Below are 20,734 nucleotides of genomic sequence, written 5' to 3' on the forward strand. Positions count from 1 at the left end.
TTTCCAGGCCAGGCCTGTGCGGCCTGTGCAGCCTGGCGGGGGGCCCACACGAGGGCAGGCACACTAGGAGGCAGGGACTCCCGACCGGGGGGCTGTCCTGAGGCTAGCTACCACACTGCTGAAGGCGGTTTTGTCTGTGTCGCTGTCGTTTTCATTTGGCCCTGTCTTGTAGTTTCCATCTCTGCCGAGAGTCGGCATCTGTTTTCTGTGCCATTAGAGGGTGTAACCTGTTGAATCAGTTATTTTAAATTCTCTCCCTGATGGTTCTAGTGTGTGAGTTATCTGCGAGCCTCATTCTGTTGACTGCTTTGTCTCTTGACAAGAGGTGGTTTGCCTTGCTCTTCTGCTTCTCGGAAGTCTTCCCTGGATGCTGACATCGTGTAGGAGAGACTGAGGGTGAGCAGTGTCGTGCCTGCAAGTGGACATGCCCCTTCCTGCTAAACTGCAGGTCTGCGGAAGTGGGTCGGGCGGTCAGGAACGAGCTGCTGCTGTCCCCGCCGCCAGCCGTCCGGGCTTTCCCTGCTCCCCGCCCCCACCCCAGCGGCAGTGGGTCTTTGGTTTGCTACCCCTCACACGGTGGCTTGACTTTTGTTCTCTGAGGGAATCGGGGCTGCTGAGCTTTGTGCCCTTCCCTCACGGGTGCACGTCAGCCCCTCTCGGGGGCCCATGGCGCGGGGCGCAGTGAAGAGCCTGCCGGTGGGTGTGAACCGCGCTGCGTCGGCGCCTCCTGGCGGTTTACACCCTCACACCAGCTCACACTCCGCCTTCAGCTGTTGGCTGGCCGTTGGAGCCGCCTTCCTACCTGCTTTCGAGGCACCTGCTGAGTCTCGCTCCTGGGCTCTGCCCCAGGCACCTTGCCTCTAGCCTCCCCTCCGAGGGGCGGGGGTGGTCCTTCCTTGGGCTTCAGGCTATTTGGTTGTTCCGTAATCCCAGCTAGCTTCAAGAAAAGTTACGATTTTGTAACTTATCTGGCTTTTTCTTGTTTTTAGGGTGGGAGCAAAGCTCTCTGCTTTTGCGTCCCTATAGTTTCTTCATTATCCTTATTTTTATAAACTGGAACATAATGTTAATATTTAAAATAGGAAAAGCATTTATTCAAACATTTTATTGTTGTCTAGAAATTTCAAAAGTGGTTCACATTTGCTGGAGAAAAAGAAGCATAAAGATTAAATAAAGCAGAAAGTGAACTCCCTTATCCCCGCGGCCCCCAGCCCCTGGGGAGGAGCGCTGTGCGGAGTCTGGGGTGTGCTGATCCTTCTGGAACCCTTGTCGTCGTGCACTACAGACCGCACGTTTAATACGAGGCGTCCTGTCATGACTTGATGCTTTACGACACGTTATGACCGCTTTCTCTGTGTTCTCACGTACAGACCCACCTATTTTCTGTAGGCTGGGAAACCATTTACCTGTGCACTGTTCAAGGATTAGCTAAATAATGTGTTTTCACAGTTGAACATTAATGTTTAGAAATAAAACTTTTATTTAACACATTGAAACAGTCTTTATGGTCTAAAGATTGAGAATGAACATAAAGGCAGTATCCATCGCATTTTATTGGCCTCTGAAGGCGTGTGTGCTAGTAAAGCTTACTCTATTACAGGGTCAGCACATTTTTTCGATGGAAGGCCAGAGACTAAACATTTCAGGCCTTGAGAGCTGCGTCCAGTCTCTCTTGCATATTTACAGCCCTTCAGAAATGGGAAAGTCACTCTTAGCTGCGGGCTGTGGGCTGAACTGGACCTGGGTCGTGGTCTGCCGCCCCTGCCCCGGAGTGCTGGTCGGGCCGCCTCTCCCCACCGCCGGTGTGGACCGGCCCCCCAGGGCAAGGCTCAGCGGTCAGCCTGGCTGGGGGCTGGGGGCTTTCAGTCCTTTCCCGGGGACGTGCCCCCTTACCTTCCCGGTTAGGTTTGCCGCGTCTGTCAGGACCTTGCCTCTTGCCCCCTCTGGTGTCTGTGTGCGGCACTGCAGGATCTCTGGCCCGTCAAAAGGCTGGCTTGAGCCCCTTTGTTCTCAGTGGCCCCCAAGCATCCAAGGTACGCGGGTCCCATCCAGGTGGGACAGCAGCCAGTACCCCTTCGGCAGCCCCCCGGGAGCAGGGACGTGGATGTCCGATGTCCTGCCCGAGGAGGAGCTGTGAGTTGGCCTTCTCTCCTGGTGGCACTGAGCTGCGCCAGCTTTGGGAAAGGACGCCATGGTTCTGACCCACTTCAACGTGCTTGTGCTCAGCTGTGTGCCCGCCTGGTCCTGCCACTTCCTGACCGGCTCCTGGAGCTCTCACAAAGGATTTCTGGGCCGTAGGTTGTTGCTCCATTTTTGTGTCTGTAGAAACAATGTCTGGGAATGCCTCGTCCACCGTCTTGATTATGTCACTCTAAAAGTTTCATAGCAGAAGAGCACAGACCCAGACAGCGGGGCGTCCCGAGCCCAGGACCGCACAGTAGGGTGTCCCGAGCCCAGGTCTGGATGTCAGGACGCCCCGAGCCAGGGCTCTAAGGGGACCCACCCGTCTGTCCATGTCTGTCCCTCGTACCCTCTGCGAGGCTCCTGACCTGGTGGGACTCAGTGACTCTAAATCAAATGCCATTTAGAAAATGAAGATCTTACTGCTGTTATTGTACTTTGGTTTTACAAATGAAACTTGGGTGATTATCTGTGTATCATTCTTCCGTATTTTGAGTTACGTTTTTAAGGGCACGTTCATCAAAAATGGAATCACGAGGGCTGGGCCCCTTTCTGGCTCCTGGTGCTTGTGCTGAGCGGCCTTGCGAATGGCCGGCACCTTAGTGAGCACAGCCCACCAAGATGGCTGGGCTTTAAACCGCCGGTGTTGCCCTTTCAGATGCTTACTGAATTGGCTGAATGAATGAAAACAGACATTCTGTTACCCAAATTTGTCCAAGTCTGTAACAACAAACATGTCACTGTTTCAACATTGATGTTCTCAACTTGGTTCTAAAATTACTGTGAAACTGGTGAAACTGAATGTTTCCTCCTAAACTTGAAAAAAAAAAAATAGAAGCTCGGCTCTGCAGGCCCTTTTAGAAAGACGGGAAGACAACATTATAACAAAAGCTGGAGGAGACCTGACATAATACTGATTGTATACAATATAAATGTAGATTGAAATCTTTATACATATCTCTCTATAGATAGAAACTTAATTGTCTCTCTGCCTTAGACGTTGCGTGTTGTTAAATTAATGCCCAAAGACAAAATAAGCAAGTGTCTAACATAAGCATTTTTGTTTTATGAAATCTGTTAAATGAGTCTGTAAATACCGAGGGAAGTACTCTTTGATCTTATCGCTCAGTTAGAATCACGGCGAGCCCACTGGAGAGCAGCGCGGGCCTGCATGGCTGACGCCGGGGAACCAGTGAATACTTTCACAATTACATCAGCCTCTGGTTGTTTTCCCTCTTTGCCACTGGTGGTGGGTGGTCATTATTTACGAGAACCTTCGCCACCACACAGCACATGGTATGGTCCTGCCTTTCTAAGAGGTGTTCTGTGAGGCACAGGAGGGAATCTGTCAGGGCATTTAATATTAATGAGAAAGCAGAGACACCTGGGGCGGAAGCCCAGGTGGTGAGCGCCCGTCCGTCCAAGGGACCCAGCGTCCCGCGGCGAGCGCTGGGGGCACAGCCGCGCCTGGTGTCTGCTGTCCCTCCTGCCCTCCGGCTCCCGCTGCTCCCCCCTGGCCCGGGTGCCCTGGGGCTCAGATCTGCTTACTCTGAAGGCCGAGCTGTTACTCTCATTTGAAAGTCAATAGTCAAAGATCTGTTTGGACAAAACCCAAAGGCTTCTTTCACATCAGTGACCGTCACCTTTCAAGGCTGGGCTGTGCTGGGTGGGGCCTGGGGCCCAGGCAGAGCTGTGGTCTGTCCTTCAGGGCGCTGGTCATGAGCACTCTGATCGCAGGTTTGTACCAGGGACATGTCATGGGGGCCTGAGTGGCTGTCCCTGCTGTCTTGGTACCAGTAGCGTGTGCGGAGCGCAGGGCGCGGGTGCAGGCGGGGACCCAGCCAGGCTGGGTGGGTGGCCTTCCTGGACGGCGCACCTGTCACGCTGGCTGAGGACGGCCACACCAGCCTCTCCTGTTTAGCGTCTCTTCCTGCTCCCAATCAGTGTGTCCAGGGCCTTCTCCACTTTCCTGCTTTGTTTGCAAGTTGAACAAGCTACTGCCTGTCTTACCACGTGTGGTGGTGGTGGTGGGACGCCCCCCAAGGGCCCCCCGACTCCGAGCATTGCCAGAGGAGGCCCCTCACACCGAGCGAGCCCCGCGTGCCCAGGGCCTCAGTGTGCGCAGGGGGCCGGACCTGGGCTGTCCGCAGCTGGAGAAGACAGCAGAGCAGGGGTCTGAGTGGGCCTGACCGTGAGGCTGGGTGGGCCCCTCCCCGCGCCTTTGGGATCAGATAAGAGAAGCCCAAGGGCAAGGGGTCGCCTAGCTGCCTGCTTCCCAGGAGCTGGGGGCAGCCCAGGCGGGGGGTGTGTGCGGTGAGAGGCCGGGGTGGGGGGGGCTCCTCCAGACGTCCTCCTGGGCTGGGGTTTCGGCTGGGGGGGAAGGCAGAGCCTCAGAGCCCCCTCTGGGCACAGCTGACCTGAGCAACGTGGGGCCCAGCACTGGGCGGGGCGGTTGGGGGAGGAGGCTGTGCTTACCCCTGAATCTTCCTCTGTCCTTCCTAAGCTGACCCTTGGAATACGTGGCTCGGCTGTGGAAAAATGTCGCAGTGACAGTCACCTACAGGAGAGGCACTCCATGCGGTCATTATGCACTAGAGCCGCTGCGAGGGCTGCAAGTGTAGAAAGACGTGGAAGCTATCTTACAACCCTGACTGACGCCCGTAGGTGGAGCAGCTCTCAGTAGCTGCGGCGGAGGCCCAAGTGCTGCTCTGGGCAGAGCTCAAGTCCACCTTCTGAGCTTCTCCACGCGCACCCCGAGTCTGCGGTCAACACCCAGCAGGGGACCCCCTTCCTCAGAGATGAAGAGGTGGGAAGTGAGGCCCGTTCCTCACAGCGTCGTGCGGACCACCGGCTCTCCCTGCTGCTCACTCTCAGTTTCCTTGATGTGTTCTGGTGCTTCCCAGGACGGCATTCCCGCAGCGTAACCATAGGTGAGAGTCACTGTTCTAAAAATGAGAATGAAAAGTGAGTTGTCTTGAGTGCTGCTGCCCTCACAGATAACCTGTTTTCTTTTGATCCTTACGGAATTTTATGTGAAATTTTACATGTTCCCACACCCCCACGGTAACCGAGGGTCTTGTTCTCCGTCACATCCCTGCTTCTGTAAGAGACCGTGTCACTGTGGTGGCTGGGGAGGCGGGCTGTGTGGGCCCCGGGCAGGGCCCTGGGGACTGGGCATGGTTCCCTGGCTGTGTGGCCAGTCCTGCGGGGTCACAGGGGCGGTCAGCACAGAGGCCCCCGGTGGGTGCCAAAGGCTGAATCTGGCCACGTATAGTTTAAAAACAAAAGTTTTTTTTTTTTGAATGACTGGTGTTTAAAAGCCAGGATACTTCCAGGCTCAGTGCACATTTCTTTAGAATCGATTATCCAGCCTCCTGGCAACCGTGAGACTTTGTTCCTGTCACTCCCTGTGCTTCCCTAATACTGAGGCCAGGGGGCCGTTGCCTGATACCATGGTTTTTACACTGTTTTTCTTAAAACGGAGAGGGAAGTGGACTACCTCTTGTATCTTGGGAGAACAGAGACCGGACTGGAGATGAGAGACGCGGTGGTGCGTCCAGCCGTTGGCTTGTGGCTCCCCCCTCACGGGGAGCGTGCGGGCCTGACCTCCACATCCCTCCCGAGGAGCCCTGGGAGCCTTCATCCACGTCCAGCCCGAGGAACCTCTGACATCCCGTGCTCTGGTTCGTTGCTTAAGTGACTGTTGGCTTCTCGAATGTTCAGAGGTGCGTGGAGGGAGCTCAGGTGACGGGCCCGGGACCACGCGGCAGGTTGGGGGCAGTGCGTGCGGGTTTCTGTGATGCCCAGGTTAGCTTTCGGCTTAACTGCAAGCTGTTTCCTGCCATGAAACTGTGTTTATCTGGCCTCTAGGACCTTCCTGGTGTGTTTAGAGAATAGCTGTAGTGTTTAGAAGTCTGATGTCCCTTAAGCTGTAGATAATGTCCAGCCTTAAAATGCTCATCAAGGACATGCTGAATAAACTGCTCCTCCGCATAAACCACCTAAAAATGAGAGCAAACCGACTGTGAAGCAAGCACGGAAACCTTCTCCGCTGACTGAAGGGCCCCCGTTGAGGGATGGACAGTCAGAAGCACTGTGTGAGCTGCTCTGACAATGAGAGACTTTCTGTCAGGGCTGTGGTGAAGGTGGCCGTGCAGGACGTTTCTGTCCCAAAGAAGGGTTTTTATGTCCTTGAAAGCTGTGACGTCTTCCCTGAGCAAGAGCGGGAATCTAAGGCATCTACGCTCAATTAAAACTCGCAACACAGCGAATGGAAGGTGGCAGGCGGGGGGGCGGGGGACAGTCACGGAAGGAAGGACATGTTTTCAAAAGGCTGATGTGTAAAGAACTGCAGCCAATCAGAGAGACGAGAAGAAAGCCTGCGTTAAGTGGTCCCACGCTGTGAACTGCCGAGTCACTCACAAGTACGTACAAAAGCAAAAAATGTATGAAGACCTGTCTTTTTTCCCACCAAGCTGGGAAGTCGGAGGCTGACAGAGCAGTGCAGTGAGGGGCGCCCACTCTGGGTGGTCTGGGGGGCGAGTGGGGAGGCCCTGCAGCCGCTGTAACACACACCACACACTTGGTGACCTTCCCGTAACTGGGGGCCAGAGGCCGGAGGTCACGGTGTCACGGGGACGTGCTCCCTTGGAGGGCGTCGGGGAGTGTCCTCCCCCAGGTCCGTCTCCTGGTGGCGGCTGTCCCTCTGTCACCATGTGGCTTCTCCCCTGTGCCTCCCGTGTCCCTGTGCCCACACCCCGCTCTCCTGCCCTTCATGGAGACCCCAGGCCCTGGGCTGGGGCCCACTCCACTCCGGCGTGGCCTCGTCTTAACTCGATTACGTTTGCAGCAAAGCAGCTGCCAACTGTTTTTCTTAAGCTTTTTTATATTTCAGCTCAAGTTAGGCAACTTTGGCTGTATTTCTGGTTACAAAGTTTGTCTGAATGTGCGGTTCCTACAAGTATAGAAAAACCACCCCACGTCTCTGGCTTCAGCAAGGAATGGATTCGGTAGCCTCCTCCGGGAAGTGGTCCAGACTTGTGTGAGCTGGCCAGCCCGAGGCTCCGTCCAGCCTCCTCTGCACAGAGCTGGGCGGGTGAAACCATGCTCTCGCCCCGCAAACGCGGCCAAGAGTGAAACAAGCACTCAGCGATGACTTCACATGCAGGCTGCAGGACAGCTTCCGTGCGCGTAATGGCCTCCCAGCCCGCGGAGCTGCCAAGGAAACGCTCCCACTGGCAAGTCGACGGACGCATCACCGCCCCCGAGGGGGCTGGCGGGGCTCCAGAACCCTCCTCAGGCGGTGCCCAGACCCGCCACGGTTTGCTTAGTTGCTGCTTCCAGGCTCCCACCGTGGGAGAGCCGAGGGGCTCACCTACTCAGGGAGCGCCATCCACATCCCGACTCCAGACGTGTCTTCACCTGACCTCCCACCTAGGCCCCCGCGTTCCGTGGTGGCCCTGCTTCTCAGGCCAGTTCTGTTTGCTGCTGCTTCAGACTCTCTGAGTGGCCACGCTATCAGCACTGCCCCCCACCCCGATCCAGACCCGCAGTCACGTCCTTGGGCACAGGCTGTGGTCTCTGCTCCCTGCTCTCCCCGCCGCCCCCCGAGCTCATGGAAGGTCTGTGAACACTCCTGTGCTTCGGGGGGGCCTCCCTGAGGCTCCCCGCCTGCTCCAGCGAGGCTTCGCCCCGCTGCCGCCACACTCACGGGGTCCTGCCTTGGGTGGACCAGGCTGCACTGTGGGAGTCGGTTTATCTGGTTTTCTCTACCCGAAAATGAGCTGCTTGAGGGCAGGACCGTGTCCGCCTGGCGCTCCGGCCGGACATCTAAAGGAAGATGGTACCCGCGACACCACGTTATTAGTAAGGACTAGAAATAGGCCCCCATTAAACACGAGCTGGGGCATATACGTCATGTTCTAGAAGGCAGGAGGGTCCTGATGCTGACCTAGCGGGTGGCCTTACAGAGTGGGAGGCGCACGCGGGGCACCTGGGGAGCCAAGTCCCTGTGGGGCGAGACGGGCTGTGCAGGAAACGCAGAGGCAGGCATCAGCCGGAGCCACGCCCGTGGCGCCCAGGTCACGGAAAGTCCGTAGCCCGCCCGGAGAAGGCAGGCAGCCCAGCAGGGAGACGGGCAGCGCACAGAGGCCACCGGGCCACCAGCAGCAGGTGGACGACGGCGCACCGTGTTCCGTTCAGGCAGGCGCAACTTGAATGGTGGCTGGTGGCTGCCCGCGGGGGACCCTGCAGCCGGGCCGGGGGGGCCCGGGGGCTGTGAGGACTCGCACACCCGGCACATGCGTGTTCATGCCATGAAGTCACTCGCTGCACACTGATGTGTACACACACACCCATAAGTTACTCTTCAACAGGCTATTTAACTACTGACTCTGAGGAAAGAAACAGCACAGCCTGTCACCTCTGCCAAGACGAAGAGGTGGCACCAGGGCCACTGCCCACCAGCCCCTGGGCACCACCTAGGGAAGCCTGAGCCCCTAAATCTGCCCTGAGGGAGCTTTGCCACAGCCTGGCCAGTGAGGACAGAGGAGGAAGCTGCCCAGCGTCTGCGGACAGAGTGGGAAGGGTTCTTCAAGGTGCTTGTGAGATACTGAGAAAAATCACGTGTGTGCACGTTCGTAGAAACTAGGGGAAAAAACCTAACTAAACTGCTTTCACAGTGAAGCTTGTATTAGGAGGGGAAAGGCAGGTGGACCTCTACTTCCTACTTCTGATTTGGTTGCAGTGTCTGTTTCTTTAATGTATTTTTTAAAATGGAGAGACCGAACACATTTTTAAACTGGTTTTGGAGAGACGTGCACTGCGGTTTCTCGCTGTAGCTGCTGGCAGATGGATGCTGGCGGCCACTTGGGCACCAGGTGTCCACTGGGCCCCGAGCTGCCCGCCCCTGTGGCCCCGGGGCGCTGAGACATGCTGGCTGGCACTGAAATAGTGTACAGCTCCCACTGGATTTCAAAGACTATGGAAAAAAGAAAGAAATGTAAAATATCTCAGTTTTCAGCGCCAGTTACACGCTGACATTCGGGTATGGCGAGTTACACAAAGTACACCGGTAAGACTAAGTTCACCCGTTGCTTGTACTTCCTTAATGTGGCTACTAGGAGCCTGAGAACTGTGTATGTAACTCACGCGTTTCTAGACGCGTGGGCTGGAGGGTGAGGAGGCCTCCTGGCCTCCTGAGCTGGGCCAGTCGGCTGTGGTCCCAGCTGCCCCCTCTGCCCAGGGCAGTGCCCTGTGGTCCTGCCGGCACCCTGGTTTTCAAACCTCTGGGGATATATTTGAGTGAACTGTCCATGAATGTGCCGTGTGACATCACAGATTAATTTGGATTCTCTTCAGAATTGGCAACTGATTCCATGATGATGCCGGCTAATTGGCTGTTTGTTCAGAGCAAGAATCGAAACTCAAATCCTGCAGGGGTCCAGCTGGTGACAGGAAGAGTGACTCGGTTAGGTGGGCAGCAGTGAACTGACATCCCTTCCAACAGGGACAGGTGGCATTCAGGCCCAGGAAGGACACCTAGGATTGGCAGAACCTTCTGATTTTTCACATTAACCAAGCAAGTGAGAAACTGGAGTTTTTATTTCTGATTTTTAAATCTTGGCTCAAATTTTCTTAATCACGTTGTGATCGTGTGTGATCTCTGGTTACAATCTGGTTAAACAGTAACTCTGACTGACGTCACAGTTCCCTTTGAGAACCTCATGGGTACGTTCTTGTTGCCCACTTCTCTTCTACTTCCTTCAGAGACGTTTCTCCGGGGCTGGGGGACGTGTATGCAACGCTGCTGTTTTCACACTGACTTATACAAAGTGTTAGTGTTTTATATCTGGTCTTTATTACAAAAACACATTTTTTAAAATTTTTAAATTAATCTTTTTTGGAGGGGAGGTTATTAGGTTTATTCATCTGTTTTGGAAGTGCTGGGGCTTGAACCCAGGACCTCATGCATGCCAGGTATGCACTCCACCACTGAGCTATACCGTCCCCGACAAAAACGCATTTTAGGTAGGAGGAGGAGGTCTAAGAAAGACTTTTTTCTCCTTAACATAGATGTAAAAATCCTTAACAGAATATCAGCAAATCAAATCCAAAAAATATAGAAAAAATTATACACCATGACCAAGTGGGACTTACCCAGGTATGCAAGGCTGGTTCAAGACCTGAAAATAAACTGGGGTCACCTGTTACAGTGCACTGCTGCTGTCTTTGCTTTGGACATTCGCTTACATTTTGGGCAACTGAAAACAGCTCATTTGTTTTATGCCCGTTTGTCCCATGCCCAGTGCTCTTCATTTCTTGGTGCAGATACAGTTTGCTGTCTGGTTACTTTTTTCCTTCTGTTTACAGACTTTCCTTTAAAATTTGTTCCTGTTCATAGATTAATGAGGTTGGTTGGGAATGACTCTCTAAGTTGCTATTTTTCTCAGAAGTTTTTCTTTATTCTTGAGAGATCTTTTTATTGGCTATGGAATTCTGAGTTGACAGGCTCTTCTCCTTCGGCGTTTAAAATGTCACTCCATCACTTTTCATCTTCTGCGACCTCTGACAAGAAGTCCTGCAGTTCTCACTTTTGCTCTTGTATATACGATGTGACTCTTCTCTGACTGCCTTCAGTGTTTCTCTGTCCTCCATATTCAGCAATTTGAATATAATATATCTAGATGTGTGTGGATTTAGGGGTAAAGAGGGGTATTTATCTTGCATTATATTCTCTGAGCTTCTCGCCTATGTGATTTAATGACTTTCATTTGCTCTGGAATATTCCCAGCCATTATTTCTTTAAGTTTTTCTTCTGCTCCATTCCCCGTCTCTAGCAGTTTGGGGATCTCAATTACACACCTGTGAGGTCATCTGGCATTTTTCCTACAGGTCCTGGATGCTCTATATGCTCTGCTTAGTCTTTTCTGCTCTCTGTTCTTCATTCTGGATAATTTCCACCGACTAATCCTTAAGTTAACTGATTCTTTCCCAACTGTGTTGAGTCTTCTGATGCCAAGGGCATTCTTCACTTTTGTTCCTTCATTTTTTATTTTTAGCAATCCCTTTGATACTCTCTTATAGCTCCTATTTCTCTGCTGAAATTACGCATATGATGTCCACATTCTTCATTAGAGCCCTTTATGTATTAGTCACAGTTACTGTAAACTCAGTGTCAGGTCGTGCTACCACCTGAGCGTGGTCCTGACGATCACTCTGTCTCCTGGGTGTGTGCTTTTTCGTATGCCTCAATTCTTTGTTTCTGAAAGCCAGACGTCTTGAGTAGGACAGCAGATTTAGGCCTGGGATTTGGCACGCCTTTCCTTCTGAGAGGCTTTTATTGTGGGGATTTGAGTTAATCTAGTTAGGAGTTGGGCAAGCTTTAAGGTTTGCACATTGCTAGGGTCACCCTCGGTGCATACAGGTTTCAGATTCCTTTAGCAATACCTTGTGTGTAAGATGCGGACTGGCTGGCCAGAGGGTTTCCCCCGATATCTTCTCCACCCTCAGCCTTCAGTCTCCCTTTGCACTGCCCTCACGTTCCTGGCTCTGTCCCTTCCCAGAAGTGTTCTTCTGTTACTGGTTACTTAATACTTGCTGGCCTGGTGAAGGGTCTTTCCTTGGGGTTCTGACTAAGCTTTAGTCTCAGGCAGGTACTGTGTCCCTGGGCCTCGGGATGTGGCCTCCCCAGTGCTCCCGGCTCTCCCGGTGGGGGTGTTGGGTGTACAGTGGGGCTAGCATCCATTCCTGTTCCTCCCCCAGTTCCCTTCCCCTGCCTACAATGGGTTTTCGGTAATGGAAGGTTTTTGTGCTTTTGCCTCCAATCACATATTGAATGAGTCAGATGTTGAATCACAATTGTTCCTTAGGTTTTTCTTGTTGACATCTGAACCTTGAGAACTTGATGTCTGAGAGTAGCCCTAAGTTCTGGAAAATTAGTGGGCCTCACCATGTCCCTGTGGGACTGTGTAAGCCCTTGTGCGCTGGGAGTAATACTGCCAATCTGTTCTCAGCACCAAAAGCTATTGTAACATGAACAGAAAAATTCAGTTGCAGGTTAAATCGTTTTGGCATAAATGTAGACGTAAAAAAAATGATTGCTAAAAATTTAAAAACTAAATTGTAAAATAGTTTTGCCAGAAGAGGAGGACTTCCTTCTTTTTAGTTCTTAGTAAGCACTATTTTAATATTTAATAGTAACACAGGAGTACCATGGAATTTTCCTGACACTGTTGTTGGATTAAACAATGGGCAGATGTGGTTTTCTTATGTTATTTTCTGTCTTTTCCATTCCTTTGTCTCTCAGTGCGTTAGTCTGGATATTTGATCCTAATGTATCTTCCAAATTTTTATTTACTTGCCTAAGTCTCATCTGCTTTTAAATCTTTTAAAGTTTTTAACTATATTGTTCAGTTGTTGAATTTCCATTTGATTATTTTTATATTTCTAGTTACATGCTAAAATTATTTAATATCTTTTAGTTCCTCAAACATTAATTTTAGCTGTTTCCAACTTCATGTTTGCTAACACCACAATCTGGCTGTCCTGTGGGTCTGTTTCTCAAGTCTTTCTCTCTCCTGGCTTCTATTCCAGGCTCCTCTACCTACTCTGTTTCGTCTGAGTGTGAGACACTGTTAGGAAAAGCTAAGGCTCTGGTTGACGCTCTCTTCCTCCAGAGAAGCTCCCCGGGGAGGAAGCCAGGCTGGGGCATGTGCCCCTGACCAACTGTGGATGGAGGTGAGCTGAGGCTTGCGAAGACTGGTCACCGTCACTCCTAGGGGACAGCCCCTGAGGGTCCGAACTGCAAGCCCTGGCAGTTACTGGCCTTGAGTGCCGACCTTCCCTGGTGGCTCTGAGTCTGCCAGAAGCTCGCTCATCATTTCAGGCATTTCGTCTGTGATTCTGAAAAAGGTGTTGTCCTGAGGATGAGAGTGGAGTCAAACATTAGGCCTGTTATCTCTGGCTGCCCTTCGACCTGCTACTCCTCACTGCTTTGGTTGCCTTCTCGTAACTTCAAACTGATTTTTAAAATAATGTATTTTCAGCTTTTTCAGGTGTTCTCAGCAGGAGGGCTTGTCCAAACAATCTAGTTTACCGTGGCCAAACGGAACGCTGTGTACAAGTGGGTGTTTGTCTGTCCCCTCCTGTGCAGTGCTGGGCCCTGGGGCGTGGTGGTGAGTGAGACCTTCTGGAGACCAAACAGGGACATTTTACTGTTCCTTCTGTTTTGTGTTTTCTCCCAGTAATTCCACTTAAGAGCAGCTCGTGCTGCTACATTAGTATTGTGACTTTGACCAGAGCCCACTGTGAGTGTGTCTGTCCTAAGCTAAGTGGACGGCGTGCCTGCTGGAGCAGGGCTGTCCTGTCACTCTGCCTGCTTTTGTTACGTTGCCTGCTCTGTCATGGCCACACACATCTGCGTTGGTCCCCCAGCACTCGTGCTTCTTGGAAAGTAGGACTGTGTCTTGTTCTGCATCCTGGCGAAGTTCCGTGCGTAGACTGGTTCCTCTGCAGACTTGGGTCCGAATGCACAGGTTAACGCTCGTGTCTTCTGCCTTGTCAGTCCATTTCAGACTCCCGTCTTCCCAGAGTTCCCTCAGCGGATCTGCTTCCTCAAGATTCCAAAATCCTCTAGACCAGAACACAAACACAGGTACCCAGAGAGGCTGCGCTGGGACAGGGCACAGTGTTTTGCTTTACACCGTGAATCTGCACCGGATGCAGGTGCAGATTTTCTTCTATTAGAAAACCCCAGAGGCGGTGCTCACAGTGGAGATCCTCCTGCGGGAGCAGCAGCATGCCTAGCAGCTGGGCGCACGGGAGGCGTCGGCAGCTGCAGGGGTCCTGCTCTCGAGGCGGCCACAGCAGCCGGAGCAGGGAAGTCAGCCTGCCCCAAGCCTCAGGCCCTGCAGACAAACACCTGGACTTCAACGCAGCGTCAGTTCAAGTCGGGAAAATGCTTAGGGAGAGGAGAGACTTCCGGTCCGTAGGCGGGAGTCTGAACATTTAGGTCCAGGAATGGCTAGGATTGTCCCTGGGCTGCCTGAGGGCAGCAGATGTCCTGTATCAGTTCTTCAGCCAGCTTTAGACGTCACTCTAGAGCAACGTGAGGACAGACGAGAGTGAGTACCTGCCACTGCGGGTGTTGTAAGTTGACTGCTACGTCACAGAACGTGTCATCCATTCACTCAACAAAGGGGCACCGAGGGCCTCCTCTGGGTCAGGTACTGTTCTCGAGCCGGGCGGGGGGCAGTAACAAAAACAGCCATTCCTGCTCCCATGCACTCCTCTCGTAGGCCTGTTTCCAAGTACTGATGTTTGTTTAAATACAACCATTTTTTAAATGTCAATTCAAAAGACGGACAGTGTTCTCTTAATACTTTTATTCTCTCCTGCATTTCCTAAGACGACCTTTCTGAGCATAGGACTATAAAATGTCCCCAGTCCTGGAGTTTGCACCATGTTTACTTGTGCCCAGATGTGGTCAGATGGCTTCTGGGGGAAATGGCTTTATGACATCTCTAAACATGTGGCAGGTATTTAGTAAAAAACTGTTGTTAGACGACATTGCTGATGATAAGTCTGTTTTATCACATAAACCTGAAGTTTTAGAAACATTCTGCAAAACGGTGAGATGGTAGGGAAAACCTAGAGATTTTGCAGGCAGGGGACTGTAATTATGATGTTGCTTTTCTGGAGGTCATTTGACTGGCAGCGCAGTCAAGGCTGTTTCTACACCAGCTAGCACTAGACGAGGGGCCAGGCGAGGTCAATCTGAAGCCTCCAAATGAAGACGGTCAGAGGAGACACAAATGTGGGTCGAGTTCACAGCAGGTGTTTTAAGCCACGGGCCTGGTCAGGATTTCCTGGGTGAAGAGAGGGCTGCTGCTCCGTGACTGGGCAGGAGAGGCCTCTCCAGAGGTTTGTCACTGTCACCGGACTTTCCGGGACTGATTTGAATATTGATTTCTGGTCTTATCTCTATTAGAGTTTTTCTATTTTCTTTAGATTTATTCCCTTCTAGGTCTGATTTCTTAATCAGGATGTTTGGCTTGTTAATATTTTAGGGTTTTCTTAAAAAACCTTTCAAGAGTAAATTTCTAAGACCTGTCATAGTCGCACTCATACTGAGGTGCAGCATTTCAGCACTGCTCAGTCTTCAGGATCTTTTCACTTCCATTAGGATTTCACTTTGACCCATGAACTATTTGGAAGTTAATTTTCAATCTTCCAAGTGTACTGGGTAATTCTGGGTTTGTGATTTCTGTCCTGAATGCGCTGTTGCTAGGCAGAGTGCTTATGTAAAACGAGTCCTCTGGGCCAGTAAACCCTGCGCTGCAGCTGATGCATCGGCAGGGCTGGGGAGTGTTCCGTGTTTGGAAAGGGTGTGTTTCCAGCAGTGGAGGCCAGGCTCTCTCTCAGTCGGCTCCAGCAGATCAAGCTTGTTCCTTGTGGTGCTTCCATGCTTCCTGAAGTTCTGAACGTTTTTTCACAGTAATTGAGAGAGGGGTGTGGAAACGGCCCAGCAGGTTTGTCTGACTCTCCTTGATGACCTGTCAGTTCTTGCCTTTCCATACGGCATTCTGGGTCCTTCCCTTGGCTCTGTCTTGCATGCAGTTCATTAATTTTCTCTTCAGCTGCATTTATCCTACTGCTTAACTGACTGGGTAACTTTAATTCCAGTTTCTAGATATTCTAGTCTATGTTTTTCCAAGTTGTCCTGGTCTTTCTGGGTCTGATTCCTTATCCTGTTAATCAGTTGAAACATGATTATTTTACTAGATTCTGCTATTTTGCAGGCATGTGCGGCTCTGGTCTTTGTCTGTCCAGATGGGTCTCAGATGTTTGTGATTTGGGTGGTGAGTTCTCTTCAGTGGGGCTCTTCACTTGTGAATCCAAGGAGAGGTGAGGCCTCTTCAGCAGGTATCCTTCCGGAGTTTTCTCGAGTGTGTGTCTCCTGGTGTTATCACCACCGTGGGAGCTATTTTTAATGTAACTTTCTCAGTCTGTGAATGTCCAGACCACATGTGTAGTGTAATTTTGAACCCCAGACCTGGTGAAAGCCAGGCCCATGAATATGAATTCAGTGCATTAGTTTATTTCTTCCTCCACCGGGTAACCTTCCCCACTGGAGCCCAGATCAGACAGGCCTCCCTGTCTTGTCCCTCAGCACACGGGCTGTTTTTTGGCGTAAACCAGTCTACCGGTTCACTGAAAATACAGCTTTCTGATGGGCCCTGGATCCCACAGCCTCTGGCTCAGCCCCTCCTGAGTTCGCCCGCGTGCCTTCCCCGCCCCGACAGGCACAGGTCACTCCAGGGCTGGCTGCTCGGTCTGCGGCTCCCTCATTCACTCTGCCTGTGCTTTACCGCACACTCCCGAGAGCTCAGCTGCCCACTGAGAGGCCGGCTTGTCTGCAGGGAGTAACGCAGCTGCAGAGGGGGGACTTCAGGTCTCACATCACATGACTGGAACCAGGCATCTTCATCAGTTTATGGGCAGAATTTTTAATAGCATACATACTCTCTTTAACTTTCAAAAAATTTAGCATAAATTTGCCTATCCACCTTTGTCTTCAGGGTTATAAACATTTTCTGTTTTTAACAGTTCTTGTGGTACCAACTGGAGAAATCTGATGAGGGCCTATTTTAATTAAATTCTATTGTCAGCCACAGGTCAGTTTTCAGGAAACAAACACACAGACAAACCAATAAACAAACAAAAGCAGATATACGTTTATACGAACTATCTTTCTAAACGCATCTGCTGGCCTTTCTGAATGGGAGGTAAACACAAGGGCTGCTGCGGAGCAGAGCCAGGCCAAGCGCCTGAGTCCCATGTGGCCTGGGACTGCAGGTTATGGGAGCAAGTGAGCCCACCATCCCCTCCCCAGCGCTTCCGGTGTGGGAGGGGAAGACGCACATTTAAGGACCAGGGTGACAGGATGTGGCTCTAGTACAGTGTTTGGCAAGAAGCAGACCAGCTGGTGGCTTTGAATGTTTAGTAGGACAGGAAGGGCAACCGTCACTACCCCGGTGATTTGGGTATGACCCCAGGAGCGTATCCTCATATCATTTAGAAATGCTGTAAAACTAAATGCTAACTGTAGGCTTAAGTGGAGTATTTTAAATTTTATTGCTTTTTCGTGTCAAGCATTTTAAGTCAATTCTAAATAATTTCATAAAAGATACAAAAAAATTGCTGGAATGAGGGTGGGAACGACACATCCTCAGGACAGCAGCTGACGCCTGTGCCCCTGCTTCTCACCCCTGTGGTCACCTGAGGAAGGGCTGCTATTCAAGCAAACAGCAGTAACCCTGGCAACTCTGACGTCTGCACCCCAGGGAGTCACATTCCACAGTGCGGTCTGCACTGGCTTTTACTTGGGAAGGTCTCTCTTGATTGCGTATAATAGGTTCTAGATTACTGCAGAACTCTGCTTAGGATTTATAATATGCTTAAAAAAATCTTTTTGATTTTTAAGGAAAAATATGGGCCTCTGGTTAGGGCATAGTGTACTGTACTTATTGTCTGCGATATTCGTTTCTTATTAACACGTGCCCTATTTCTTCTAAAGCAAGGTTTGTCTTTTTTTTTGTAATTATGATGTCCATCTTTTGAAGTTTAGTCATAGCAGTCTGTTGATGTCATAGATTTTAAAAATTATGTTCTCGGAAGAAACAGTGAAAAGAAGTTGGTGGTGATGATCAAACAGGTTGAGACAAGAGACTTAATTAGTGCTGAGACAGAACTTACAATGTAGGTCACGTTCATCTTCAAGCTGAGAATGAATTCCTTTCTGCCGTGACTGCAATAGGATTTTAGCTCAAATTTCTTTTCTTGTCATGTCTTCCTGCTAAAACTGGCTAACTGAACTTCTCTGCACGTAAAATACCTTAAGTACCAAAGGCGTCATCTTTTTTTTTTTTCACTGAGGTGTAGTCAGTTTACAATGTTGTGTCCATTTCTGGTGTACAGCACAATAGATCGTACATATACACACATATATTCCTTTTCATATTCTTTTTCATAATAGGTCACTACAAGAGATTGAATACAGTTCCCTGTGCTATGCAGTAGAACCTTGTTGTTTATCTATTTTATATATAGGAGTTAGTATCTGCGGATCTAGAACTCCCAATTTATCCCCCCACAACCACAAGTTTGTTTTTTATGTCTATGAGTCTGTTTCTGTTTTGTAAATAAGTTCATTTGTCTTTTTTTTTTTTTTTAGATTCCACATATGAGTGATATCATATGGTATTTTTTTTTCTCTTTCTGGCTTACTTAAGTACCTAAATCTTCTAATTTAGTTTTTCTTTCTTTCTGGAAAACACACTGAAGATCACATCCAGATATTTGGCATTAGCAAATACAGATTTTCTAGCAACAGGACACCTACTTAAAATGCCTGAACTGATTTTCAAAAATCAACGAAATTTCATTTTCCCCATGAAAATATTTGTCTTGGAAAATGCGCGCTGTTGCCCAGCAAGTGGGTAAACTTCAGAAGGCACCCCCGGCCGGGGCTTCCTCTGGCGGCGAGTCACCCTGCACACTGACTCGCGCTCATACGGCTTTTCCAGAGCAGTCCCGCTGGGTCGAGTGCTGTCGCTGGTAACTTTCACTGATGATAAACACTAAAGGATATACGTGATTTACTTTTTAAAATATAAGTAAATGAGAGTGAAAAATTAGGCCTCTAATACCGTCATTCAGTTTCTCCGTCTCAAGAGTGGAAGGGGAAAGAGGTGTCAGATGTAACCCCTGCTTTGTGTGACGCTGCTCTGATGACTGAGCGCCTCCTTTGACGTGCCGTCAGGAGCTGTGACATTTGGGAAGTACTCGGTGCTTTCCTTGTCCCCAGAGCTCTGTTCTGCTGCTCAGAATCCGAGCCAGTGGTTGCGCACGAGCTTACCGCTTCTTATGGGCTGCACCTCTTCCACCTCCAGACAAACAGCCGTTGCTTTGAAAATGCTGCCAGAGTTTAATTAAGCAAAGTCAAGCTAATTACCTTCAGCCGTGAGAGCGTTTTCGCTAAACCTTCACAGCTGGTGGCCTTCCTGAGCCAGGCCGTGGAATGACAGGATGAGCCCGGGGGTTCTCACCTGGGGGTACCACTGCAGCCCAGACAGAGCAAGGTGTCTGTCTCCCTGCGTGTCTCCTCGCTGCCTCCACAGGCAGGGTGGCCGCAGCCTCTCCCACCTCCGTGATCCATGCACGGGTGTCCGTCCCAAGTAACAGTCTGTGGACCCCCTTTCTCAGACAAGCATGAACAGCGGGGAGATGGACTCAAGGCCTGACATGGACAGAGGCGTTGCAACCCTGGCCCAGCACACAGAACACAACCGGGTCACTATTAACAACAGTAGAACTTTAAGCAAATTCACCGTTAAAACCCTTACATAATTGTAGCAGGTTTGGGTTTCCTCAGGTTCGAGTGTTCTTGCCTCTTTGATAATCAAACAATCTGAAGAAAGGCGTAGAATTTCAGGGGAGAATCTGCGGGACAGGCTCACAATGAGGCTATTCACAGGGCTCCTTTATTGGCTTCCACAGTATCTGCACCGTGCGTAGTCTCTGGCTTTGCTACAAGGCTCCATTTAAACTTAACCCATCTTGCAGACTTAACTGATCCAGGAACCACTCAATACAACCAGCCAGCTACTGTAGCTTTTCCCCTTTGATAAGGGGTTTAACACAATGAGCTTCACAGTTCTTAAATGACTCCATTTTTTCCCCGTCTTTGAGAGGTGGTGCTTATGTGACCTTTTGTTCTGAGTAAAATTTCACATGGTTTGATTACATTTTTTAAAAGTACAAACTCAATATTGACTCCTCACCCTCAGAGGAAAACTTAAAATCTCGTAGATGGTATAGAAATGGAACTCATGTCACAATGTTTACACAGCTGATTTCACCACATTAGATACTAACTTAGGTGTTAAACTTGCAGACACTACTTTTGAGGGTAACCCTGGTGGCCCTGCTGGTGGCAGTGCTTCTGCACTGCACCTCGACTTGGTGCCCTTCTGGTTACCTGCTGGTGCTTGTGCCACTTCTACTACAAGAGCTGGTAACAACCCAGGCCGCACTCCGCCAGGGTCCGGCGGGGAAGCGAGTGGGAGGCCCCTGAGGATGTATTTGGTCTCAGACCACTGGGAGTGGGGCCAACACTTTGGATCACAACTCAGAATACTGGGTCTCAAACTTCAGTGAGCAAAAATCATCAGAACATCTGATTAAAAATGCAGATACTCGGACCCACACCCAGAGTCTGATTCAGCAGGTCTGGGAATCTGCATCTTTAACAAGTGATTCTGTTGTCAGACCTTACTGAGAACCATTGTTTCCAATTCACCAGGGAACAGGGGAGTTCACAGACCCTCTTGGGTAGGAGTGACCCCCGGTGTGATTTCCCGGGTGGTGGCAGGAGGGAAGGGCGCCCAGAACGTCCAGTGACGTCCTTCTCTGTTCCGCTCCCATCCGCAGCAGGGCAGCACCCGCCCTGAGTATCGCAGTCCCCAGGACACGCCTCACCTGTGCGCCTGCA

At 50.6% G+C, this 20,734-nt stretch overlaps 1 protein-coding gene across 4 annotated transcripts in view; it reads left to right on the top strand.

The window, feature by feature from the left end:
• CRYL1 (crystallin lambda 1) overlaps window positions 1–20,734 on the top strand; it is a 70,497-nt gene that overhangs the window by 27,722 nt on the left and 22,041 nt on the right. The window lies entirely within an intron of this gene.

The sequence above is a fragment of the Camelus ferus genome, chromosome 14, assembly GCF_009834535.1.
Source record: "Camelus ferus isolate YT-003-E chromosome 14, BCGSAC_Cfer_1.0, whole genome shotgun sequence".
In the NCBI taxonomy this organism is placed as follows: Eukaryota; Metazoa; Chordata; class Mammalia; order Artiodactyla; family Camelidae; genus Camelus; species Camelus ferus.